The sequence below is a fragment of the Dendrobates tinctorius genome, unplaced genomic scaffold (assembly GCF_039654945.1).
Source record: "Dendrobates tinctorius isolate UK_male_01 unplaced genomic scaffold, ASM3965494v1 ptg000232l, whole genome shotgun sequence".
NCBI classification, from domain to species: Eukaryota; Metazoa; Chordata; class Amphibia; order Anura; family Dendrobatidae; genus Dendrobates; species Dendrobates tinctorius.
In genome coordinates, this window is record NW_027361899.1 from 19,439,217 (window position 1) to 19,466,455 (window position 27,239).

Here is a 27,239-nt window from a genome sequence, read left to right on the forward strand (position 1 = left end):
GAGTTGTGTGTGTTGGGACTTATGGTGGCAAGGGCATATCCAAGAGGCATGGATATAGACGCAGAAAGGGTGTCAGGGCATCTAGGAGTCAGATGGGTGTCTATGGGGCAGAGAGTGGTAGGGACAACTCCAGGACTAATGTTTGTTGGGGACTATTGAGAGGAAGAAGCACTCCCTAAATGTCCTGCTGGGACGCAGAGAGAGCACCAGGGCACAGTCAGGAATGATGTATATAGAGTCTCACAGGATGGCAGGGGCACATCTAGGAATAATGTGAATAATGGCACAGAGGATGGCAGGGGCACATCCAGGAATAATGTGAGTAATGGCACAGAGGATGGCAGGGGCACATCAAGGAATAATGTGAGTAATGGCACAGAGGATGGCAGGGGCACATCCAGGAATAATGGGAATAATAGCAAAGAGGATGTAGTAGAATATAATAGTTATAGTCTTGTATATAGGAGCAGTATTATAGTAGTTATATTCTTGTACATAGGGGGCAGTATTATAGTAGTTATATTCGTGTACATAGGAGGCAGTATTATAGTAGTTATATTCTTGTACATAGGGGCAGTATTACAGTAGTTACACTCTTGTACATATAGTAGTTATATTCTTGTACATAGGAGCAGTATTATAGTAGTTATATTCTTGTACATAGGAGCAGCATTATAGTAGTTATATTCTTGTACATAGGAGCAGTATTATAGTAGTTATATTCTTGTACATAGGAGCAGTATTATAGTAGTAATATTCGTGTACATAGGAGCAGTATTATAGTAGTTATATTCTTGTACATAGGAGCAGCATTATAGTAGTTATATTCTTGTACATAGGGGAAGTATTATAGTAGTTATATTCTTGTACATAGGGGCAGTATTATAGTAGTTATATTCTTGTACATAGGAGCAGCATTATGGTAGTTATATTCTTGTACATATGGGGCAGTATTATAGTAGTTATATTCTTGTACATAGGAGCAGCATTATAGTAGTTATATTCTTGTACATATGGGGCAGTATTATAGTAGTTATATTCTTGTACATAGGGGCAGTATTATAGTAGTTATATTCTTGTATATAGGAGCAGTATTATAGAAGTTATATTTTTGTACATAGGGGCAGTATTATAGTAGTTATATTCTTGTATATAGGAGCAGTATTATAGTAGTTATATTCTTGTACATAGGGGCAGTATTATAGTAGTTATATTCTTGTACATAGGAGCAGTATTATAGTAGTTATATTCTTGTACATAGGAGCAGTATTATAGTAGTTATATTCTTGCACATAGGGGGCAGTATTATAGTAGTTATATTATTGTACATAGGGGCAGTATTATAGTAGTTATATTATTGTACATAGGGGGCAGTATTATAGTAGTTATATTCTTGTACATAGGGGCAGTATTATAGTAGTTATATTCTTGTATATAGGAGCAGTATTATAGTAGTTATATTCTTGTACATAGGAGCAGCATTATAGTAGTTATATTCTTGTACATAGGAGCAGTATTATAGTAGTTATATTCTTGTACATATGGGGCAGTATTATAGTAGTTATATTCTTGTATATAGGAGCAGTATTATAGTAGTTATATTCTTGTATATAGGAGCAGTATTATAGAAGTTATATTCTTGTACATAGGGGCAGTATTATAGTAGTTATATTCTTGTATATAGGAGCAGTATTATAGAAGTTATATTCTTGTACATAGGGGCAGTATTATAGTAGTTATATTCTTGTACATAGGAGCAGTATTATAGTAGTTATATTCTTGTACATAGGAGCAGTATTATAGTAGTTATATTCTTGCACATAGGGGGCAGTATTATAGTAGTTATATTATTGTACATAGGGGGCAGTATTATAGTAGTTATATTCTTGTACATAGGGGCAGTATTATAGTAGTTATATTCTTGTATATAGGAGCAGTATTATAGTAGTTATATTCTTGTACATAGGAGCAGCATTATAGTAGTTATATTCTTGTACATAGGAGCAGTATTATAGAAGTTATATTCTTGTACATAGGAGCAGTATTATAGTAGTTATATTCTTGTACATAGGAGCAGTATTATAGTAGTTATATTCTTGTATATAGAAGCAGTATTATAGTAGTTATATTATTGAACATAGGAGCAGCATTATAGTAGTTATATTCTTGTACATAGGAGCAGTATTATAGTAGTTATATTCTTGTACATAGGAGCAGTATTATAGTAGTTATATTCGTGTACATAGGAGGCAGTATTATAGTAGTTATATTCTTGTACATAGGAGCAGCATTATAGTAGTTATATTCTTGTACATAGGAGCAGTATTATAGTAGTTATATTCTTGTACATAGGGGGTAGTATTACAGTAGTTATATTGTTGTACAAAGGGGGGCAGTATTATAGTAGTTATATTCTTGTACATAGGAGCAGTATTATAGTAGTTATATTCTTGCACATAGGGGGCAGTATTATAGTAGTTATATTATTGTACATAGGGGCAGTATTATAGTAGTTATATTCTTGTACATAGGGGGCAGTATTATAGTAGTTATATTCTTGTACATAGGGGCAGTATTATAGTAGTTATATTCTTGTACATAGGGGGCAGTATTATAGTAGTTTTATTCTTGTACATAGGTGCAGTATTATAGTAGTTATATTCTTGTACTTAGGAGCAGTATTATAGTAGTTATATTCTTGCACATAGGGGGCAGTATTATAGTAGTTATATTATTGTACATAGGGGGCAGTATTATAGTAGTTATATTATTGTACATAGGGGCAGTATTATAGTAGTTATATTCTTGTACATAGGGGGCAGCATTATAGTAGTTATATTCTTGTACATAGGGGCAGTATTATAGTAGTTATATTCTTGTACATAGGAGCAGTATTATAGTAGTTATATTCTTGTACTTAGGAGCAGTATTATAGTAGTTATATTCTTGCACATAGGGGGCAGTATTATAGTAGTTATATTATTGTACATAGGGGGCAGTATTATAGTAGTTATATTCTTGTACATAGGGGCAGTATTATAGTAGTTATATTCTTGTACTTGGGGGCAGTATTATAGTAGTTATATTCTTGTACATAGGAGCAGTATTATAGTAGTTATATTCTTGTACATGGGAGGCAGTATTATAGTAGTTATATTCTTGTATATAGGAGCAGTATTATAGTAGTTATATCTTGTATATAGGAGCAGTATTATAGTAGTTATATTCTTGTACATAGGAGCAATATTATTGTAGTTATATTCTTGTACATAGGAGCAGTATTATAGTAGTTATATTCCAGTTCATAGGGGCAGTATTATAGTAGTTATATTCTTGTACATAGGGGCAGTATTATGGTAATTATATTCTTTTACAAAGGGGCAGTATTATAGTAGTTATAGTCTTGTACATAGGGGCAGTATTATAGTAGTTATATTCTTTTACATAGGGGGCAGTATTATAGTTGTTATATTCTTGTACATAGGGGGTAGTATTACAGTAGTTATATTGTTGTACAAAGGGGGGCAGTATTATAGTAGTTATATTCTTGTACTGTTCAGGAGAGTATTTTTTTATTGCTGGTGTGAAATAGTGAAAAGATTTTGTTGACTTCTGGCTTTTAGGCTATGTGCCCACGTAGCGATTTTTAAGCGTTTTTGCCGCGATTTTCGGCGCGAAAACGCTTAAAAATCATGTACAGAACGCCCCCCATGCATTCCTATGGCACTCCGCACATGCTGTGCTCATGCTGCGCTATTTTCTGCAGCGGAATTGCATCGCGGAAAAAATCGCAGCATGCTCATTCTTTTGTGCGGAATCGCAAAGAATTGCCGCGATTCCGCACCCATAGGAATGCATGAGAATCGCTGACTTCCCGCACGTGGCTATGCCCACCATGCGGGAAGTTTAGCGTCGCATGTGCGGTTGGTGCCCACGGTGTGGAGGAGAGGAGACTGTCCTCCAGGCCCTGGGTACCATACCCCTGTAAAAAAAAGAATAAAAAATCGGTGTATATTTATCTTCCGACGTCCCGCGCTGCATTCCCGGGCCTAAGCGTTCCCAGTAATGCCTTGCGGCAAGGCCCTGTAATGACGTAGTCTCGCGTGACTCTAGCGGTCTCGCGAGATCGCTAGAGTAACGCGAGACCAACGTCATCACAGGTCTCGCAAGGCATTACTGGGAACGCTGAGGCCTGGGATGGCAGCGCGGGACGCCGGAAGGTAAATATACCCCGATTTTTTTATTTTTTTTAGCATTTTAACATTCTATCTTTTACTATTGATGCCGCATAGGCGGCCTCAATAGTAAAAACCTGGTCACACTTGTCAAACACTATGTGTGACGAGTGTGACCAACCTGTCAATCACTTTCCAAGCGATGCTTCAAATCGCTTGGAAAGTGCTTGAATATCGCACGTGAAAATCGCGGCAAAATCGCGGTGAAATCGCGCGGAAAAAAACGCGCGATTTCTGGGAAGGAGTCCGGTTTTTAGTGAGCGTTTTAAAACGCTACGTGGGCACATAGCCTAAATGTGACCATCCATAGATTCTCAATTCTACTCTAGTTTTAAAAGCCTTTTCCAATTTTTGGCACTGAGGCGTTGTGTACATGTTCCTGAAGATAATTCAATTTGTGTATGGCAATTATTTTTTTTTTTTTTACTTTAACGTTGTCACCAATTTTTCAATGGTGGACAGGACCTAAAATAGTACAAACGTGCAATCCACGCATACGACATAGTTTGCATTTATTCCTTATTTATGATGTTTACAGTAATTTCTCATAAATGCCGCATGTTTATACCTGGTTTACCAAATTAATTCAAGAATTTTGTACATTTTTATTCTTACCAACGGGACTAGAAGCCATGTAGTACTAATTAAATATATAAGAGTTGCCCTATGTCTTATTAAAAATTATAATAATGACATAATTTTTTCTACCTAGCATAAATGCCGCTGTTCTCCTGAATCTGTCAATGTTTTCCTTTTGTTTCTGCGTTTCTCCGTTCCCGAAATATAGCCGTTCTTCCCACTATATACATGTAGAGTTAATTTAGAAATGGGTGTGGTTCTCAAGAATACACCCACAGAAAAGTGTTCTCTGCCACACCCACTTGGCTAAAAGGACTTGATTTCTCTAGAGGACCATATTTCAGGAACAGAGCCTTTCAGGAACAAGAGAAAAATATTGTCGGATTTGGGAGAACAGTGGCATTTACAGTAGTTAAAAAATACACAATTATAGCAACAGGTCTTCTTCAAAGCTTATGGATATCTATCATACCAAGAAGTCACCCTAAATCCATAGTTTTCTATTTTCTTTTTTCATTAGGCAAAAGAATATGGAAACCTTCATGGACACTTTTTTTTAAATAAATAAATGCATGTACAGTATTTTGGGCTTAAAATCATTTCTGCAATTGAGTTTCATTAAAAATATTGCACCCTTCAGCTGTTACAGGCTCTTTGTGTCCCAGAACTTTGCTGGCTGCAGAATGAGTCAACTAATATTCCATCAGTGAGCGCGTTCTGATGACTCTGCAACTCTTTTACTCCTCTGATTAGATTTATGGCGGTTGATATCAGCTGGGAGGAGTTTAGAAAAAAAACAGTTAAACTGTGGCAGAACGAGCGGATTCTCAGTTAGCGCATTCTGCAGCCAGTAAAGTGCTGGAAAACAATGTAAAAACCAAATGGTGCAAAATGTTTAATGAAACCCAATAGTAAAAAGTATTTTAGCCCAAAATTCAATGCTTTAAGTATCAAAAAAGGGTATACCGATCGCAGCTGGGTGTCAGCTGATTCTGAAAGCTGACACCCGATAGTAAGTGCCAGGAGCGGTCCCGCACCGCTCCCGGATCTTTAACCCCCTAAATGTTGTGATCTAATGAGATCATAGCATTCTGGAAGTAGAGGGATGACAGCCCCCCTGCTCTTGGATTGGAGACCCCGCGGTGTGACGCCTGGTCCCGATCATTGCCATGGTGACCCGGGTCACCAGAGCTAGGAAAGTTGCTTGATCATGCGCAGTGCATGATCAGCAACTTTCTCTCTGTCAGTGCAGAGCCGACAGTTTGCATAGTATGGGGATGCTGTTGCACCTCTCCAAAATAAAATTCCTGAATTGCTGGCTTTTGTACATTCTGCCTCCCAAAATATCGGAATAGAAAGCAATAACAAAATGTCAAGTGTCTAAAAATGATGCCAATAAAAACGTCAACTCGTCCCGCAACAAACAAGCCCTCACATGACTGTCTGCCAAAATACCAAAATATGAAAAAATTATAGCTCTCAAAATGTGGTGATGCAAAAACTAGTTTTCGCAATAAAAAGCGTCTTTTAGTGACAGCAGCCAAACATAAAAACCTGATATAAATCTGGTATCACTGTAATCGCACCAAACCGAAGAATAAAATCGCCTAATCACTTATACCGCACGAGGAACAGCGTAAAAAATAAATAAAACCAATTCTTCACATGCTGTTGATTTTTTTCATTCTGCCTCCCAAAGATCGCAGTAAGACTTGGCGTGCATTTATCCTGCGCTCTGCGTTGAGTGCTTACACTGGGGTTTCTGTGTAAATCTCTGAAATACATGATTCAGTCAGAACCTCTGGTGGAAGATGAGGCAGATGGAAGCACTGTGGTTGGCGTCTGACCTGTGATCCGGCGATGTCCATCTTTTTAGGATTGTAGAAAAGTGCCGTTAGTCACAGTTTTGTGTACTTCAGAAAAGAAGGAAACTGCAGAACAGAGGCCAGACGGAGTCTAGAGTAACTCCGCTGCCTCATTATAGTGAATGGATCCCTCGTTGGTTTCATCTGAATCACGTCACTCAGAGATTTAGATGGAAACCCCAAAGTAAGTGCTCAGCATAGAGTGTCAGATAACTGTGATCCCGAATGATATGTAAAATGTTGCCAAAAAAAGCTTCAACTCAATCCACAAAAAAACAAGTCCTCACTCAGGTCTGTCATCTGTTACTGGAAATATAGGGGGCTTCCACGTTACTGGTAGCACAAAGCTCTGGAAAAGCGAAATGGCTCCTCACCCTCCAAAAGAAATTAAGCAAATTCTCCGCTCCCAAATACAAATTCCCCTCCTTTCTGAGCCCCAGTGTTCCTAAACAACATATTGCGTCCACGTTTGGCATTTCTGAAGTGATGAGAGCCCACCTAACTTATGGGTGCATGTCTCCAGAAGCATCAGCTTAATTTAACGTACTGGTCACTACATTATACTGGTCACTACATTATACTGGTCACTACATTATACTGGTCACTACAGCAGCAGTTTGCAATTTTCACTCGGAAACATTCATTGTTTCTTGTTTCTGGAAAACACCCATGGAGTCAAAATCGTCACTACACTTGTAGATAAATTCCCAAAGGGTTATAATTTTCATAATGGGGTCATTTGAGGGGGGGGGTTCTGCTCTTTAGCAATTAGGGGCTTTGCATATGGAGTCTGCAAACTGTTCTAGGAAAATCTGCACTCCAGGAGGCAAATAGCGCTCCGTTCCTCCCGAGTCTCTCCATATGGCTAAGTAGTACTGTGCAGCCACATATGGGACATTGCCACGTTCAGTAGAAATTATGGGACAAATTATGGTGACATTTTTATCCACTTCTTGTGTGAAAATGTAAACAATATATTGGTGGTAAAAATTTAGTTATTTTTTCTTCACCTCCCAATGGTATAAAGTTCTGTGACACACCCGTTCTGGCGATATCATCATTGCACCCTTGGATAAATTCATTGGGGAGTGTAGTTTGTAAAATGAGTTCCCATATAGGGGGTTTCTGTTGTTTTGGCACCTCATGGGCTCTGGCAATGTGACATGGCACCCTCAAACCATTCCAACAAAATCTGAACTCCATTATGGCGCCTCTTCCCTCCTGAGCTTTGCACTGTGCCTCAAAAGTAGTATTCCCCCACATATGGGTTATCGGCGCGCTCAGGAGAAATTGCACAACAAATTATGAAAATGCAAAATTTGGAGCTAAAACAACATTTTTGTGGGGAAAATGTGATTTTATTATTTTCACGGCTCAAAGTTATAAAGTTCTGTGAAACACCAGGGGGTTCTAGATGCTCCCCACACATTTAAATACATTTCTTGAGGGGTCTAGTTTCCAAAATGGGGTCACTTGTTGGGTTTTTTTCACTGTTTTGGCACATCAGGGACTCTCCAAATGGGACATGACGTCTGCTAATGATTCCAGGAAATTATACATTCAAAAGGTCAAATGACGCTCCTTCCCTTCCAAGCTCTGCCATGCGCCCAAACAGTAGTTTTCTCCCTCATATGGGATATTGGCGTACTCAGGAGAAATTGAACAAATTTTATGGTGCAATTTCTCCTGTTACCCTTACGAAAATGCAACATTTGGGGCTAAAAACGTATATTTGTGGGGAGAATGTGATTTTGTTAATTTTCACGGCTCAACGTTATAAACTTCTGTGAAGCACTTGAGGGTTCAATGTGCTCATCACACATCTAGATCAGTTCCCTGAGGGGTGCTGTTTCCAAAATGGTGTCACTTGTGGGGGATTTTCACTGTTTAGGCACATCAGGGGCTCTCCAAACGCAACATGGCGTTCACCAATTGTTCCATCAAATTTTGCATTCAAAAAGTCAAATGGCACTCCTTCCCTTCCAAGCCCTGCCAAATGCCCAAACAGTGGTTTTCTCCCTCATATGGGGTATCGGCATGCTCAGGAGAAATTACTCCAAAAATTTTGGGGTCCATTTTTTCCTATTAACCTTGCGAAAAAAAAAAATTGGATCTGAAGTAAATTTTTTGTGAAAAAAATGTAAATGTTCATTTTGTTTTTCCACATTCCAAGAATTCCTGTGAAGCACCTGAAGGGTTAATAGGTTAATAAACTTCTTGAATGTGGTTTTGAGCACCTTGAGGGGTGCAGTTTTTAGAATGGTGTCATCTTTGGGTATTTTCCATCATATAGCCCCCTCAAAGTGACTTTAATGTGAGGTAGTCCCTAAAAAAAAATCGTGAATTTTGTTGGAAAAGTTAAAAATTGCTGGTCAACTTTTAAGCCTTAAAACTTCCTAACAATAAAAAATGTTGGTTCCAAAATTGTGCTGATGTAAAGTAGACACGTGGGAAATGTTATTTATTAACTATTTTGTGTGACTTATCTCTGTGATTTAAGGGCATGAAAATTCAAAGTTTAAAAATTGCAAAATTTTTGCCTAATTTCCATTTTTTGTCACAAATAAACCCAAGAAATGTTACCACTGTGATGAAGTACAATATGTCATGATAAAACGTTCTCAGAATCACCAGGATCTGTTAGTTCAAGAGTTATAACCACATAAAGTGGTCATTAATGTGCAAACCACCTTCGGGGGTAAAGGATATGTTTCCACGTGCCATATGTGATGGAGAACTTCTGTGCACAATTCCCTGTAATATTTCTATTAACGGAATCATCCTGAATTTTTTGGCAGTCCCGTGATCACTTTTTGATCGCTTCAGTGGCCGATATTTTGGTGAACTCTGCTATTAATAAGTGTCCGTGCAGGTAACGTGGCTGTCCTGGGGCAGGATGTTATTATGTTGTTTCCAACTAATTGCTGACGCTGTGCGGTATCTGGGCCAAGAAGATTAATCTGTCTCCCGGTGAGAAAGTTTCATGCCGGTGCCTGCACTTTACTATAACTTCTGTATGAGCTGAGAAGGTCAGAGTCTGCTCCTCGGGATTGATCTGGATCTTTAGTTAGCGTCTTGGGACTCATGATCATATTAGGTTTTTCATATACATACTTAATATTTAAAAATTTGCTGGAGTAAAATTTGATTTGCTGAGTTTAAACTGTACTAAAATCACAAAATGAAATTTCTGCCCGTTATGGATGATCGGCAAAATTTACACCAATTTATGACTTTAGCATAAATTACTCTGTTGAAAAATAGAAGACCACTAACATACACACCAACTGCCCCAATTTTCCTGGGACTGTCCAAATGCTTGGGAAATGAATGAAGCAGCAGGACTAGATGAGTGGGACAGTCCCTTCAAGCAACCAAATGGAAATGGTGCCGAGAGTCTAACCCTACTAATCTGATATCCCAAAGATAGACCATTGATCCTATTTTTCAAAACCCTGGACAGTCTCCGTAAACACAGCACTTGACCTACCTGGATTCCTCGCTAGTGTCTTCTGAGTCAGTACAGAATCTAAGATATGCACTTTATGATACTTTCTCCTATTGTGGCCAATCACAACTTAGGGACCAGTGCGACACTTTCTCTTAAAGTAAATAGCCATGTTTTCTAAGACTATACAATCCTTTTAAAATGTAACCTGTCACCTATTTTAACCTGATGTAAATGTCGCTGTTCTCTTGAATCCAGCGCTGTTTTTCTTTTGTTCCTGTGCCTCTCCATTCCTGAGATATGGTCCCCTCTCCCCTGTATATAATTCTAGTCTTGTTATCCAAGGGGTCGTGGTCCTTAAGAAAACACCCACAGAGAAGAAGTAAGCACCACCCCCACATAGCTGAAAGACTACACAGTTGGGTGAACATGTGTTTGCCCCCTTCCTGATTAGCTTTTCTTTTGCATGTTTGTCACACTTAAATGTTTCAGATAAACAAACAAATATTAGACAAAGCTAACACGAGAAAACACAAAATGCAGTTTTTAAATGAAGGTCTTTACTATAAAGGGAAAAAGAAATCCAAACCTACATGACCCTCTGTTAAAAAGTGATTGCCCCCCCCCTTACAACATAAATTAACTGTGGTTTATCAAATCTTTGGGAAGCTGAGTACAAATTCCCTAGCCACATACAGGCCTTATTACTGCCACACCTGTTCTAAATCAAGAAATCACTTATGTAGGACCTGCCTGTCAAAGTGAAGTAGACCAAAAGAACCTCAAAAGCTAATCATCATTCCGCAATCTAAAGAAATTCTGGAACAAATGAGAAACAAAGTAATTGAGGTCTATCAGTTTGTAAAAGGTTATAAAGCCATTTCTAAAGCTTGAGACTTCAGCAAACCACAGTGAGAGCCATTATCCACAAATGGCAAAAACATGGAACAGTGGTGAACCCTCCCAGGAGTGGCCGGCAGACCAAAATTAACCCCAAGAGAGCAGTGACGACTCATCCAAGAGGTCACAAAAGGCCACACAACAACATCCAAAGAACTGCAGGCCTCACTTGCCACAGTTAAGGTCAATGTTCATGACTCCCACCATAAGAAAGAGACTGGGCAAAACTCTCGCATGGCAGAGTTCCAAGATGAAAACCACTGCTGAGCAATAAGAACATAAAGGCTCATCTCAGTTTTGCCAGAAAACATCTTGATGATCCCGAATACTTTTGGGAGAATACTCTGTGGACTGACGAGATAAAAGGTGAACTTTTTGGAAGGTGTATGTTCCATTACATCTGGCGTAAAAGTAACACAATATTTCAGAAAAGGAACATCATACCAACAGTAAAATGTGATGGTAGTGTGATGGTCTGGGGCTGTTTTGCTGCTTCAGGATCGGGAAGACTTGTTGTGGTAAATGGAACCATGAATTCTGCTGTCTACCAAAAAAATCCTGAAGGAGAATGTCCAGCCATCTGTTTGTGACCTCAAGTTGATGCACACTTGGGTTATTCAACAGGACAATTATTCAAAACACACAAGCAAGTCCACCTCTAAATGGCTTATCAAAAACAAAATTAAGACTTTGGAGTGGCCTAGTCAAAGTCATGACCTCAATCTGATTGAGATGCTGCGGCATGACCTTAAAAAGGTGGTTCATGCTTGGAAACCCTACAATGTGGCTGAATTACAATTCTGCAAAATGAGTGGCCAAAATTCCTCCAGAGCGTTGTAAAAGACTCATTGCCAGTTATCGCAAACGCTTGATTGCAGTTGTTGTTGATAAGGGTGGTCCAACCAGCTATGAGGTTTAGAGGGGCAATCACTTTTTCACACAGGACCCTGTAGGTTTGGATTTCTTTTCCCCCATTTATAATAAAGACCTTCTTTTATAAACTGCATTTTGTGATTACTTGTGTTATCTTTGTCTAATATTTACATTTATTTAGTGATTTGAAACAGTGTGTGGCAAACATGCAAAAGAATAGGAAACAGGAAGGGGGTGAACACTTTTTCACACAACTATATATATATATGAGCAAAGGAGACCATATCTCAGGAACGCAGAGTCACAGGAACAAAAGAAAAACATGGCCGGATTCTGGAGAACAGCATTTACATCTGGGGAATTTTTTATATATTTAAGCCAAGTAAGAAGTCGCCTTTACGTTTGTCTCACAGATTGTTAATTCCAGAGCATACGATAATGCTTCTTTTCGGGCATGCACATAGAGTGACAGCTTGCTGGTTAATGTATCGTGGTACAAAGTCATGAAATTTTCATGGCCGTATTTACACCAGTTCACACTTAGTGTTTCCGTTCCCCGCGGTGTACGACTATGTTCAGCTCCTGCCACCGTCCAGCTGTTACTTCCGCTGCTTTCATTCATGGTTTCTGGACGCTCTTGATGAATAATTGAAGTTAAGTTTTCATCAGGGAGTGAGATTCTTAGAAGTATTTCTACTGCTGGATAATTTAGTATCATTGTATCCCGCTGTCATGTTGTGTCAGTGTAAAACGATGTGAAACTACACTGATGTCTGCCATGTCTAGGATTCACTGCGGAATAATACATTTCAAAATTTCACGCACGCTGTCCCCCAAAAAATCTTCTGTTGTGTGACTCCTAAAATAGGGATTGTCCACTTTTGGGAACTTTGGTTGTCCTACTTAATTTTATGTTTTCTTTGGTTAAAAATTATTTAGCATTTTTGCGTGATAGCAGGGCACTGATGGGTTACTATGACAGTGGGGAGGTCTACTGAAGACTGTTGAAGACCCCCGTGCTGGTCATTTCCGAGACGTTTTGAATCTCTCTCTTCAAATGAGACCGTGATTTTATATATATGCGGCAATGCTGTGGCATCGCTGTACAAGTGATGAAATGATCGCAGCTTCAAGTCCCCTAAGGGGACTAACAATACAATGAAAAGTAAAAAAAAAAATGTTACAAAATGATAAAAAAAAAGTAAGGGTTCAAATCACCCCTCTTTTCCCCCATTAAAAATAAAGATATTAAGAAAATACAGATATGTAGTGTCACATGTCCGATCTGTCAAAATATAAAAATAATTAACCTGTTGGGTAAACACGGTAAAGAAAAAAAAGTTCAAGAATGCCAATCTCAATGTCACGGAGGGACTGACCAGTGCGACACGACCCAACGGTTGTTCAGTCACCAAACGGCACAACAAACAAGGGAACACCAGGGAAACAATAACAACAGTGAGCCCTGTTGATAGGGAATGGGGGAATGGGCACCTCCTGCACTCACCTGAGGATGTGCCCTGATCTCACTATCGTCCCTATACGGGTTCTTTCACCCTGTCGCTGAGCAGGATACCTAATCCCTCACTTGCCCTGCTCTTATCCCTAAATAGGGAGCTGGGAGGTGAGAGCAATAGTCCCACCACTGCACTAATACAACAAGAAGGGATGGAAAGACAGACACCAAAAGGGACAACGTATCAAAAACTGCAAAACTTAGCTTTCTGCTGCAAAGCACCGGACAGCAGGATAAAGACACCAGATACAACGTTTAAAGCTGGAGCACCACTGCACCCAGGAAGCTCCTTACTCCAGCTTGGTCACTTCAGATTTCTCTAACACCCACAGTCAGCTGATGCATCAGGTGCCCTCTTGAAGGATGATGGTCAGCTGACCCAGCAGCAATGCAATTACACCAGCAGGCCAGCGAGGGGAAAAAAACTGACATTAACCCCCAATGGCCTGCAAGGAAAAAAGTTTGAATCCGAGAAGCCAGATTTGCCACAGATCCAAAAATGTATCGTGACACTCAAATTTTTTTTTGGTTTCTGAAATTACACAAAAAATGCTGTAACAAGCAATCGGTCAAAACATCATAGCTGTCCCAAAATGGTCTCAATAAAATCTTCTTCTCGTCCCACAATAAATAAGCCGTCACACAGCTACATTGGCAGAAAAATAAAAACGTTACGGGTCTTGCGGAAATTGCGACACAACCCCAAAAATTTTGTTTTGTAAACTTCTGATTTCTTTTTTCACTACTAAAATGATAAAAAAAAAAATGGACATGCTTGGTAACGCCGTATTTGTACTTATGAGTAGAATCAAATTGTGAGGTCATTTTTACCACAAAATGTACACCATAAAAACAGATTTGAAAAAAATAAACCAATGTGATTATTGTGTTTTAATCACAATTTCTCCCCACTTGGAATGTTTTTTTCTCATTTTCCAGTACATTATGTGGTGAAATGAACGGTGTCATTCAAAAGTACGAGTACAACTCGTCTCAGAAAAAAACAAACCCTCACATGTCTATGTGGACAGAAAAATAAAATAGTTATGTCTCTTTGAAGAAGAGGAGGACAAAACAAAAACGTAAAAATGGAAATTGGCCTTGTTGTGAAATGTTAAAGATGACCCAAATATGCATTTTTTTTCTACCTGGTGTAAATGCTGCTGCTTTCCTGAATCTAGTGTTATTTCTCTTTTGTTTAATTTCTGAGATATGACTCCTGTTGTGAGCTCTCATGATCCGACTTTTGAGGCAAGGCTCCCTCTGATGGATACTGCTGGTAGTGGTGCTGGTCAACATGATGTTAACCCAACAGCTGCAGAAGATAATTGGAGGAGTGGTGGTAGTGACTGGGACTACATAAGCGAGCAGACTTCTCTCAGTGACCGCCGGTGATACTCCTTTCTTTGCTTACTGAGGATTTCTGTCTCCTGCCTGATCCTGCATTTTTTCAGCTAAGTGTCATTTGCTAAACCCTTTTCATCTGTTTTTGCCTTGCTGTCAGGGGTCAGCTTGCTCCCCCTGAGGCTGCTGGCTCCTGCCCTGTATTTTTGTATCTTGTGTTTGTTTGCTTAGTCCCCTGCTGTATTAGCCTGTTGCTAGCCGCCAGTTCACACCTGAGTGCTGATATAGTGGGGTCGAGGTTGTTCAAACCTCAGTATCTTTGTACATCAGTTGTGTTGGATTTATTAGGGTTTTTGCGTGATTGCAGACAGTGCCTTTTCTGTCCTGTCCTATCTAGTCAGTGTGGGCCCCATCATTTGCTCTGTCTATTTTCTGTCTGTGCTTCATCTTGTCTCACCGACAATATATGTTTGGGAGCTGTCTATTCCTTTGGGGATCTGCTCCGGGGCAGTTTAGATTTCACCTGTCTTTAGGCTTAGCTAGTCCTCCAGCTGTGACGAGGCGTCTAGGGCAACGTAGGAACGCTCCACAGCTACTGCTAGTTGTGTTGTTAAGATTAGGGGTCTGCAATCCGCTGAGCGATCAACCTCTCTGGTGTTCTGTTGGCATAGTCTATTGCGCTCTCCTCCTCGGTGACCCATTCATAACAGACTCCCTTCTTCCCGGTGTGGAAATACGTTTTGATAGCCAAGTGGGTGTGGTCTTCAACTCTTCTTTCTGGACTTGAGCACCATGCCCGTTGTAGTGGTCGTTCTTGGTGCTGCAGGACCTGAGAGCGGCCACTACACAATGTTCTGGCTTTGTACACCATGTCTATCCAGTAGCTGCGGAATCAGGTATTCCCTGATTGGAAAAAGAGCTGGAGGTCTTAGGATTGCTCATCAATATATCAGTTCTGGACAAATCTGGAGTCAAAATCACCCAAAAGGATCGGCCATAAAAATACTAACTTCTAATTGGCAGATGTGGCCCCTTTATGTCTATGCCTTGCTGTAATACAGCATTTGAAAATCATTTTATCGCAACAGCGCCCCCGGTGGCCAAAACCTAAAATGCAAGCCAAAGCTGTGGCTCTTTATAAGGAAATAATGCATCCACGTTTTATGGGATTACAACAGACCCGGTTATCCGTGAATAAAGATGCTCTGTCGTCTAAGAGCAGCTTGGATGTTAGCCACATATTTAATTTTGTACGGAGTGAAGTTTCCCATACTGTTTGTTGGAAAATTAGCCGTGTCTTGTAGGCAGGCAGCTTGCTCGACACGAGAATGGGACAATGAGAGGCAGAAACCTCGATGAGACAAGACAGGATTATGTCTCCGCTGTAATGTGACCCGGGGCAGAGCAACCGCGGAGCTGATAGACTCAGACAGACAGGGAGGTATATCGCCGATGTGCGCGGTAATGCGTACAAGACGTTCCGTCAGGCGGAACAGAAGATAGCGTTTACAAGTAAATATGTTCTCATAAATTAATTAATAAGGACCTAAGACCGGAAATTGGCTCTTAGTTTTATGTGAAAATTCATTAGCCCCCAAGAAAGAAAAGTCTTTTTTCCAACTAAAAATTACGTTCACACTGTTCGGATGGGCCGTGGATTTTGTGCCCCTGTTGAGTATTCCGGTAGCGGTCTCGTACATGACCATTAATGAAATCTCATACACAAGTTGCGGGAAAAATATGCAGCATAAATTGAGTGGCACCGTGCTTTTGAGAATTTGACAAGTTGCAGATTTTCATTTTCGAATTTCGACAAAATCTGCACAATTCCGTGTGAAATTTGCCACCGCGGAATTACTGCGAATATCTGCTATGTAAACTCTGCAGCAATGTAGAAGGACCTTTTAGTTTTGCATTCATTATTTTAATGACCCGACTTCTTGCAGGAGTTGAGTCCAAACTTTCTGCTTTGGTGACTTCTGCATCCTCCATATTACCACCTAACTTGTTTGTAAGCGGTGTGGGGGGAGGGGGGGTCTGATCTCTGGGACTCACACCAATTCTCAGAACTAATATCTGAAATGTGCCAACAAAATAGAGAAATGGCTGCAGTATGTGTGCCACCGCTTCATTCATTGTCTAGGGGACTTCTAGAGAAAACCAACAGTTGTCCCAAAGACAATGAATGGCAAGGTGGTATTTCAGAGCCCCATTCTTGGGATTGGTGCACGGATCCAGTATGGATGCAGTGACAACTAGCAAGTTTTACAATAACTGCTGTATCATTGCAGTGTTCTTAAGATCACCAGTGGGATTACATGCTCTGAGACTGTATGATATTGAGGGGGATCCTGGGAAGACACTTTGGATGCCGGAATCTCCTAACCATAAATTTCAAACCAACTTCCGTGAGAATTTGAGTGATTCACACAAACTGATTACAAAACAACAGTAGCAAAGTTCTTGGTTTTTGCACTTCAAAATGAGGCATTGAGTTTGACAGTTGGTGGTTACATTATTATACCATGGCACTGAGCTTGGTGGTTACATTATCATACCATGGCACTGAGCTTGGTGGTTACATTATCATACCATGGTACTGAGCTTGGTGGTTACATTATCATACCATGGCACTGAGCTTGGTGGTCACATTATCATACCATGGCACTGAGCTTGGTGGTTACATTATTATACTATGGCACTGAGCTTGGGGGTTACATTATCATAACATGGCACTGAGCTGGGTGGTTACATTATCATACCATGGCACTGAGCTTGGTGGTTACATTATCATACCATGGCACTGAGCTTGGTGGTCACATTATCATACCATGGCACTGAGCTTGGTGGTTACATTATTATACTATGGCACTGAGCTTGGGGGTTACATTATCATACCATGGCACTGAGCTTGGTGGTCACATTATCATACCATGGCACTGAGCTTGGTGGTTACATTATTATACTATGGCACTGAGCTTGGGGGTTACATTATCATAACATGGCACTGAGCTGGGTGGTTACATTATCATACCATGGCACTGAGCTTGGTGGTTACATTATCATACCATGGCACTGAGCTTGATGGTTACATTATCATACCATGGCACTGAGCTTGGTGGTTACATTATCATACCATGGCACTGAGCTTGGTGGTTACATTATCATACCATGGCACTGAGCTTGGTGGTTACATTATTATACTATGGCACTGAACTTGGTGGTTACATTATCATACCATGGCACTGAGCTTGGTGGTTACATTATCATACCATGGCACTGAGCTTGGTGGTTACATTATTATACTATGGCACTGAACTTGGTGGTTACATTATCATACCATGGCACTGAGCTTGGTGGTTACATTATCATACCATGGCACTGAGCTTAATGGTTACATTATCATACCATGGCACTGAGCTTGGTGGTTACATTATCATACCATGGCACTGAGCTTGGTGGTTACATTATCATACCATGGCACTGAGCTTGGTGGTTACATTATCATACCATGGCACTGAGCTTAATGGTTACATTATCATACCATGGCACTGAGCTTGGTGGTTACATTATCATACCATGGCACTGAGCTTGGTGGTTACATTATCATACCATGGCACTGAGCTTGGTGGTTACATTATCATACCATGGCACTGAGCTTGGTGGTTACATTATCATACCATGGCACTGAGCTTGGTGGTTACATTATCATACCATGGCACTGAGCTTGGTGGTTACATTATCATACCATGGCACTGAGCTTGGTGGTTACATTATCATACCATGGCACTGAGCTTGGTGGTTACATTATCATACCATGGCACTGAGCTTGATGGTTACATTATCATACCATGGCACTGAGCTTGATGGTTACATCATCATACTATGGCACTGAGCTTGGTGGTTACATTATCATACCATGGCACTGAGCTTGGTGGTTACATTATCATACCATGGTACTGAGCTTGGCGGTTACATTATCATACCATGGCACTGAGCTTGGTGGTTACATTATCATACCATGGCACTGAGCTTGGTGGTTACATTATCATACCATGGCACTGAGCTTGGTGGTTACATTATCATACCATGGCACTGAGCTTGGTGGTTACATTATCATACCATGGCACTGAGCTTGGTGGTTACATTATCATACCATGGCACAGAGCTTGGTGGTTACATTATCATACCATGGCACTGAGCTTGGTGGTTACATTATCATACCATGGCACTGAGCTTGGTGGTTACATTATCATACCATGGCACTGAGCTTGATGGTTACATTATCATACCATGGCACTGAGCTTGGTGGTTACATTATCATACCATGGCACTGAGCTTGGTGGTTACATCATCATACTATGGCACTGAGCTGGGTGGTTACATTATCATACCATGGCACTGAGCTGGGTGGTTACATTATCATACCATGGCACTGAGCTTGGTGGTTACATTATCATACCATGGCACTGAGCTTGGTGGTTACATTATCATACCATGGCACTAAGCTTGGCAGTTAAATTTACTACACTGTAACATTGAGCTTGGTGTTTACTATATTGTGGCACTGAGCTTGGCAGCAGCACTATTACACTATGACACAGCTTGAAAGGTACACTACAGTTCTGTGACACCGTGGTTAGCAATAATATACACCGTCATACTCCAGTCCTGCCTCCAGTGTCCCTGTTCCATCCTGCTCCAGTCCTTCCGTCCTATTCCAGTCCTGCCTCCGGTGTTCCAGTTCCATCCTGCTCCAGTCCTTCTGTCCTCCTCTAATCCTGTCTCCTGTGTTCCTGCTCCAGCCATCCCTCCACGTTCCAGTCTACTATCTTACTCCATTACTGTCTCCTGTGTTCCAGCTCTGTCCTGTCATCTACACTTCAGTCCCTCCACGTTCCAGTCTACAGTCTTACTCCACTCCTGTCTCCTGTGTTCCAGTTCTGTTCTGCCATCTACACTTCAGTCCCACAGTCCTACTCCGCCCCTCTCGGTACCGGCTACCGTGGTACTCGAACCCCTGGGCCTGCTCATAACGGTCCCTGTATAGGGGTCGGTTCCACCTGGCAGCTCGCCCGGGGCCACCCGGTGCCACGGCCCAGAGGGTCCACTCCTGGAGATTCCGGCTCCAGACCAGCCACGCTAACAGGGTTACTTGGTACTGGGCCGGTGTCTCAGAGGGATGTGTCACGGTGGCGGTGAACTGGTCCGTGGCCCTGGGCGTCCATGCAAAAGGGGTGAAACGTAGCTGAATAAAGTTTATAGGTGGCTGATACGTGACGCCACCTGTGGTGCTCGGCAATGAAGGGGTTAAGCCGACGCTGCAGGCAGATCCTCTGGGACAGAGGGTATAAGGCAGCAAGATGTAAGAGCTCCCCACAGGTAGAGCTGTTAGTCCCAGGGCAGTAGTAATAGGTGTTGAGGAAGAGGGTGCAGTGTTATGCACAGAGATGTAGCAGTGCTGAAGGGGTTGCAGGAAGAAGGCAATGACACAACAGGGTGCAGATTCCTTTACCTTTACTATGCTTTGTAAGTGCAGTCCAGGATCCAGATTACGGATGGAACAGGAGCTGATCAGCCTGAAAGCAACTTATGCAGATGGGTTGTGTAGTCTCCTTTCTAGCGCTTATCTGAGGCACTTGCAGTACCGAGGTACACTGAAGTTCCTCTTGCTTGCTCTCTTTGGAACTCCCCTCGTATGGCAGACAACCGTAGCCTCCTTTTTCTGGCTCACACAAGTTGTTGCTGTGCCCCCGAGTCTTAGTTGGGAACAGAGCATTTACTGCTTCTCGTTCCTCCGGTTTCTGCTGCAGGATCATCAGCATCCATACAACCTCGGATACCGGACTCCGGACCATGCGCTACAGCTAGAAGTGAGCCTGAATCCCGCTCAATCCTCCAGCTCCTCTCTCTCGTCCACACACTTCACCTTCTCCACACGAACTGAACTAACTTCCCTTTCCTGGCCCCAGAGAGCAGCTCCTCCCCCAGTTTGGTTCAGAGCTCCCCCTGCTGGCCTGGAGTGGGAACTGTGCTGTGTGCTGGATTTACCTGACAGAGAGACCCTTCATTGCTTCCAAGCATGACATCACACTCCCTAGGAGGAAGGTAATGCCACTGTGGCGACCATACTCCTGGAGGCGCCACATCAGCGTCGCCAACGAGGTCGGTCGTCAGCATCAAACACAGCGATGCATGCTGGCCAGAGGGACACCAGCGATCAAAAAATGGCCCAGGACATTCGAGCACGATCAGCGATATCCAGCGGGGGGGCCGGTCGCCGCTATGTGTCACATGTAATGAGATCGCTGGCGAGGTCACTGTTGCGTCACAAAACCTGTGACGTTTCAGCAATCTCTCTAACGATCTCGTTATGTGAGACGGGGGCTTTACACTACTATAATGTGGCATTCAGCTTGAAAATTACACTACAGCTCTGTGACACTGAGTGTAGCAGTTATACTACTGTACTGTGACACTGAGCGTAATACTGTGACATTCAACTTGGCAGTTATACAACTATAATATTACCGTACATTGAGCTCTAAAGTTACAGTTCTGTAACACTGAACTTAACAGTTACACTGTTATACTGTGACATTCAGCTTGTTTTTACACTACTATAATGTGGCACTTAGCTTTAAAGTTACATTACAACTTTGTGACACAGAGCAAAGCAGTTATACTGCTATACTGTGGCACTGAGCTTGGTGGTTATGGTACTATACTGTGACACTGAGCTATGTGGGAACAGTACAATACTGTGACAAGGGGCTTAGCAGTTACACTGTTATACTGTGACAAGGGGCTTAGCAGTTATACTGCTATACTGTGACACTGAGCTTAGCAGTTACACTGCTATACTATGGCACTGAGCTTGGTGGTTACACTGCTATACTGTGACTCTGAGCTTGGTGGTTATGTGGCGCCCCTGAGGCTCAGTCGCCACAGAGGTACTGCACCTCCTCCTGAGGTGTGGTGCCCCACCATCCAGGTAAGGTGGAAGCACCTGACCACACTCCAACACCTGCACCCCACACCACAAAGTAGTGTAGCAAAGCACCTTCGGCGGCTCCCTGCTTGGAGTATAGCAAAGCACCCCTTGATGGCTCCCTGCTTGGAAAACGAAACGTGCTGGGAGGTGGGTGGAGTTTAGTTCGCACCAAAAGAGCAGGAAGAGTTGAGTCAGTCAGTCAGTCTTTCATTCAGTGAGTGAGTGAAGATGTAGAAGGAGAAGATCCCCGGGAGAGGGATGGAAGAGGGAAGTGCTGCAGCAGGCCACAGTGATCTGGGTCTGCTGGCACAGGAAAGAGACAGAGGAAGGAAGCTTGATTCTCCATTGGAAAGAAGGATTAGCACGGAACGTGAGGCGAATAAGAGAACAAGGACCAGGGTTAGAGGAGAACCCTCTTCAAGTTCTAAGTGCAAGGCCGGGGTCCGGTCCCCGAGGTTGTACGGATACTAATGGTCCTGCAGCAGACACCGGAGGAATAGAAGTAGTGACCACTTTATTCCCACACAAGACTTGGGGGCACAACAACAATATATTAGTGAGCCGGGACTTAGTAGCAAGGAGTCCCCGAAGCAGGCTACAGCTGTCTGCCGTACAAGTAGAGTTCATAGGAACATCTGACAGGAGGAACTCCAGTGTAACTCAGTACTAGGAGTACTTCACTCAAAGGCGCTATAAGAGGAGATGTTCAGAAAAGGCACATATGTTGACGGAGTGTTGGAAGGGAGTATTCCATCTGGCCTGGAAGTTGACTGAGTCCCTGACCCGGAGGACACGGCACGGAAGCGGGCACCTGTTTGGACAACAGACTGTGAGTAAAGCATTGGAACTACATGTGGGTTGCCCTCCCAGGGCTGTGGGGTACTCGGTACCGGGCCGGTGTCAGGGGGATGTGTTGTGAGTTCATTTTCCCCTTCACCATTGAGGTCTGATGAACTCCCTCTTCTGGTGAAGGAAGGTAGTGAGGCTGATTACCAAGCATCTGGGCAGGATGATGATGACTGGGTGACGGGAATTGCTGACTGGATATAAGGCAGCCGACGCCCTTCTGCCTTGCTGGTGATCTCTCTCCTCAAAAGCTAAGTTTTCTGCTCTGTTTTTTGCATTTGTGTTTTGGTTTTGTTTTTCCTTGTTTTTCTGATTTCTGCCATTCCCTGCTGGGGTGTGCTGAATTCCTTTTTGCTCTGTCTTCAGAAAATACCTGAGTACTGATATAGTCTTTTTGAAGCCTAGCGTCTTCAGGGCTTTTTTCCCTATCAGCTGTTGGCTCTTGTTTTGATAGGGTTTTTGGCGGATTACAGACAGCAGCTTTTCTATCCTGTCCTATGTAGTTAGCTTGGGCCCCATCGTTTGCTCAGCCTATCTTTCTATCTGTGTGAGTGTTTTTTCATCTTGCTTCACCGTCATTATATGTTGGGGGCTGCCTATTGCTTTGGGGTCTGCTCTGGGGCAGTTTAGATTTCCCTTTCTGTCTTTAGGCTATGTAGTTCTCCGGCTGTGATCGAGGGGTCTAGGGCACCATAGGAACCCCCCACGGCTACTGCTAGTTGTTGATAGGTTCAGGGGTCTGTAATCCAATAGCTGCCAACTTCTCTGGTTTTCTGGACTTAGCTAGTATTTCTGTTTTTGCCTCCTACGGTGACTCATTCATAACAGAATCACCAGCCATACCGCAGATCCTAGGGTACTCAATAGCAGGAAAGAATTGTGTAAAAAAAAAAAAAAGAAAAAGAAAAGTGTGTATATTTTTTCCTCTATATCTCTGAGGCCGTAGGGGGATTTTTTTTTTCTCTCAATGGAGATAAAGCAATTGTCTGATCGTGTGGAGCAGCTTGCTGCGGAAGTGCGGGGAATTTCCGCCTACCTTGCTCATTCACATGCTGCAGAACCAAAGATCCCTACTCCTGATGTGTTTTTTGGGGACCGGTCTAAATTTTTGAATTTCAAAATTAATTGTAAACTATTTTTTGCCTTGAAGCCTAACTCGTCAGGGAGCTCCGCGCAGCAGGTTAAAATTGTCATCTCTTTGCTGCGTGGCGATCCCCAGGATTGGGCATTTTCTTTGAAACCAGATGATCCTATTCTGACTAATGTGAACGCATTTTTCAAGCCTTGGGGTTGTTGTATGACGAACCAATGGCTATTGATCAGGCTGAAAAGACCCTGCTGGCATTGAACCAGGGTCGAGATTCTGCAGAATTGTACTGTCAAAAATTCCGAAAGTGGGCGGTCCTTACTACCTAGAATGATAATGCCTTGGCAGCTCTCTTTCGGAAGGGTTTGTCAGAAGCCGTAAAAGATACTATGGTGGGATTTCCTGTTCCCTCTGGTCTTGACGATTCTTTGTCGTTAGCCATTCAGGCTGATCGGCGTTTACGTGAACGCAGGACTGCACGAGAGGTGTTGCCACCTGTTGAACAAGTGACTGAACCTATGCAATGTGATAGAGTTTTGTCCAGGTAGCAGCGTCAGGAGTTCAGAAGGCGTAATAAGCTGTTTTTTTTTGTGGAGATGCCTCGCATATTATTTCTGTCTGTCCTAAACGAGAGAAACGTTTTGCACACACGTTTTCTGTGGGTGGTGTTCAACCTAAGTTTCTTCTGGCAATTACTCTGATCTGCTCCCTGTCCACATTTTCCGCCAAGGCTTTTGTGGATTCGGGAGCAGCCCTGAACCTAATGGATTTGGATTTTGCTAAACGTTGTGGATTTCCGATGACACCTCTGCGGACGCCTATCCCTTTGAGGGGGATTGATGCTACTCCTTTGGCGAAAAATAAACCTCAGTTTTGGACCCAGGTGGTAATGCGGGTCACCCCAGACCATCAAGAAAATTGCAGATTTTTGGTGTTGCATAATTTGCATGATACCTTTGTTCTGGGGTTTCCCTGGTTGCAAATTCATAATCCAGTTTTGGATTGGAAATCTGTGTCTGTGGTGAGTTGGGGTTGTCGGTGTGCCCTTAGTGAGGCTCCGGTTTTTACCACCTCACCTCAGTCGCATGATGTTCCTGACTATTTGGCGGATTTTTATGATGTATTTAGTGAGAATGAGTCTGCATCTTTGCCTCCTCATAGGAGTTATGACTGTGCAATTGAACTGAGCCCGGGGTGTAAATTTCCCAAGGGTCGGCTCTTCAATTTATCTGTACCCGAGCGTGAGGCTATGCGATCCTATATTAAGGAGGCGTTGGAGAAGGGTCATATTAGACCATCCTCTTCACCTTTAGGTGCTGGGTTTTTTTTCGTGGCCAGAAAGGATGGTTCATTAAGGCCTTGTATTGATTTTCATGCCCTCAACAAAATTACTATTAAATATCAGTATCCGTTACCCCTGATTTCGGATCTATTCTCCAGAGTTAAAGGTGCTTGCTGGTTTACCAAGCTTGACCTCAGGGGGGCGTATAATCTTATCAGCATTAAGCATGGGGATGAATGGAAGACGGCGTTTAATACTCCGGAGGGACATTTTGAGTACCTGGTGATGCCTTTTGGGCTCACTAATGCCCCTTCTGTCTTCCAGTGCTTCATGAACGACATTTTCCGAGACTTTGTGGATAAATTTTTGATTATCTATCTGGATGATATTTTGATCTTCTCCAAGGATTGGGATTCTCATGTGGAACCTGTTCGGACTGTGTTCCGGATCTTGAGGGAGAATTCCCTGTATGTCAAAGGATCAAAATGCCTTTTTGGGGTACAGAGGATTTCTTTTTTGGGATTTATTTTGTCTCCGTCAACTATTGAAATGGACCCGGCCAAGGTACAGGCCATTTATGATTGGGTTCAGCCCACTTCTTTGAAGGCCCTCCAGAAGTTTTTGGGTTTTGCTAATTTTTATCGGAAATTTATAGCAAAATTTTCTAGTATTGCCAAGCCATTGACTGATTTGACTAAGAAGGGTGCTGATGTGTTGAATTGGTCTCCGGAGGCTGTTTCTTCCTTTCAGGAGCTGAAGCAAAGATTCACTTCTGCCCCGGTTTTGCGGCAACCTGATGTCTCACTCCCGTTCCAGGTAGAGGTGGACGCTTCTGAGATTGGTGCAGGAGCTGTTTTGTCCCAAAAGGATCCTGTAACATCTAAAATGAATCCCTGTGCTTTCTTTTCCCGAAAGTTCTCTCCATCTGAACGTAACTATGATGTGGGGAATCGGGAACTGTTAGCCATGAAATGGGCATTTGAGGAGTGGAGACATTGGTTGGAGGGAACTAAACATCAAGTCGTGGTCCTCACTGACCACAAGAATTTGATTTACCTGGAGTTGGCCAAACGCTTGAACCCTAGACAGGCTAGGTGGGCCTTGTTTTTTACACGTTTTGATTTTGTGGTCTCTTTTCTTCCTGGCACTAAGAATGTCAAGGCTGACGCTCTCTCTAGGAGCTTCTTTGCTGATTCTCCTGTGGTGACCAAGCCTGCTACCATCTTAGGCGAAGGGGTAGTTCTTTCTGCCATCTCGCCCGATTTGAGACTTGCTCTGCAAGAGTTCCAGGAGGACAAACCTGAGCGTTGTCCCAGTGGGAAGTTGTATGTTCCTGACCAGTGGAAGAAGAGAGTGATGTCTGAAGTTCATTGCTCTGCATTGGCTGGTCATCCAGGTATTTTTAGTACTAGAGATCTGGTGAGTCAGTCTTTTTGGTGGCCCGCCTTGTCTCGTGATGTCAGGAATTTTGTGCAGTCCTGTGGGACTTGCTCCCGGTCTAAACCTTGTTCTCGCTCTAGTGGGTTGTTGATGCCTTTGCCGGTCCCCAGGAGGCCATGGACCCATATTTCAATGGATTTCATCTCTGATATGCCTGTCTCTCAGAGAATGACTGTTATTTGGGTGAGGTGATTTGTGATAGGTTCTCTAAGATGGTTCATCTTGTACCACTCCCTAAGTTGCCATCTTCCTCTGAGTTGGTGCCCCTGTTTTTGCAACAGGTGGTTCGCTTGCACGGGATTCCTGAGAACATTGTATCTGACAGAGGAGTTCAGTTTGTGTCTAGATTTTGGAGGACTTTCTGTTCCAAGCTGGGAATTCAGTTGTCCTTCTCCTCTGCTTTTCACCCTCAGACCAATGGGCAGATGGAGAGAACAAACCAGACCTTGGAGTCGTATTTGAGATGTTTTAGTTCCGCTGATCAGGATGATTGGGTTTCATTTTTGCCCTTGGCCGAATTTGCTTTAAATAATAGAGCTAGTTCTGCCACTTTGATGTCACCTTTTTTTGTAACTTTGGGTTTCATCCTCGATTTTCTTCAGGGCAGGTGGAGCCCTCTGCCTGCCCAGGTGTTGACACTGTGGTGGAGAGAATGCACCAGATCTGGGACCAAGTGGTGGATAAGTTATCTCTCTCCCAGGAAAAGGCCCAGCGATTTTCCAACCGACATAGGACCATTGGTCCCCAGTTTAAGGTTGGTGATATGGTTTGGTTATCATCAAAAAATATCGCTATGAAGGTGGCTTCTCCTAAGTTTAAGCCTAGATTTA

General features: G+C 42.5%; 1 protein-coding gene across 1 annotated transcript in view; it reads left to right on the plus strand.

Annotated features, from left to right (window-relative positions):
• Window positions 1-27,239, plus strand: part of CNIH3 (cornichon family AMPA receptor auxiliary protein 3) — a 77,965-nt gene that overhangs the window by 963 nt on the left and 49,763 nt on the right. The gene's annotated exons all lie outside the window — the stretch shown is intronic.